This window comes from Camelina sativa, chromosome 17, assembly GCF_000633955.1.
Source record: "Camelina sativa cultivar DH55 chromosome 17, Cs, whole genome shotgun sequence".
Lineage (NCBI taxonomy): Eukaryota > Viridiplantae > Streptophyta > Magnoliopsida > Brassicales > Brassicaceae > Camelina > Camelina sativa.
In genome coordinates, this window is record NC_025701.1 from 28,784,961 (window position 1) to 28,786,088 (window position 1,128).

Below are 1,128 nucleotides of genomic sequence, written 5' to 3' on the forward strand. Positions count from 1 at the left end.
TCTTCATCTACCAGCTTCCCTTCCTCTTTGATGTCTTCGGTATTCCCATCTTTCGTTCCATTTGACTTTTCACCTTCATGTTTTATGTCCTCCTCTGATTCTTTCCCAGCTTTCTTGTGGTCTGCTTCAGTACTACCCGTCTCTTTGGTGTCTTGCTTTTCATCATCTTTGGCATTGTCATCGTCTTTGGATTCCACATCCTTCATTACAGTATCTTCCACTGAAACACCATCATCAGTTTGCTCCTTCTTTCCATCTGCATCTTCGTCCATGTTGGTAGCCTCTGCTTGTCCCTCATCTTTTGTGACCTTAGCATCTTCGTCCACTTTTTCAGTCTCAGCATTGTCTCCATTGCTCTTAACCTCTGACTCTTTATCTTCTGTCACAGCTTTTTCATCATCTTTCTTTATTTCAGCATCTATCTCCATTTTCTTTGGTTCAGACATATATCCCCTCATCTTTCGTAAGTTCTTGTGTTTCTTTACCTCCAGCATTCTCCACCTCCTTTTTCCAGCCATAGCCTATGTTGGCGTTTTAAGAGAGCAAGTCTTGTTTGCTGTTGGCTCAACGTTGCCTTTGTATCTTCCCCCATTTGTAAAAAACAGTTCAGTAGATCCTTCCACCAAAAACACTTCTTCTTGTAATCAAAGGCTGTGCATGAAAATAAGTTCATAAGATTATATATTTGCAACAAGCCGAAATTAATTGTTCCCTATAAACAAATTCAACATCTGCATAACCAAATCCAGACTCAAGGAGTAGCAAAAAAAACATTCAATCTCATAAAAACGCATTGAATTCACACTGGCATATATGCAACAACAACAAAAAACCTATTGTAGTTATATTGTATTTGATAAACATAACTTGAATACTAAAATAATTTTAAATACGACATACCTGTTTTTACTTTTTTATACTTGAATATTTTTAGGATATAATAATCGAACAACAAAACAAAACAATTAAAATGGATTGTAAATAGTTAAATACTAAAATACTAGAAAAGAAAGAAAAAAAAAAAAACAAGTTGCAAAAGAGGCATGACAAATGACGCATTTCGAATCTCTCTGCCATAAAACTCTTCTCTCTCTCTATGCGCCTTTGCTTCTCCTCCGTCTTTATAGG

General features: G+C 36.2%; 1 pseudogene; it reads right to left on the reverse strand.

Moving 5' to 3' along the window:
• The window catches only part of LOC104759878, an 11,639-nt pseudogene extending 11,121 nt beyond the window's left edge, over window positions 1-518 (reverse strand).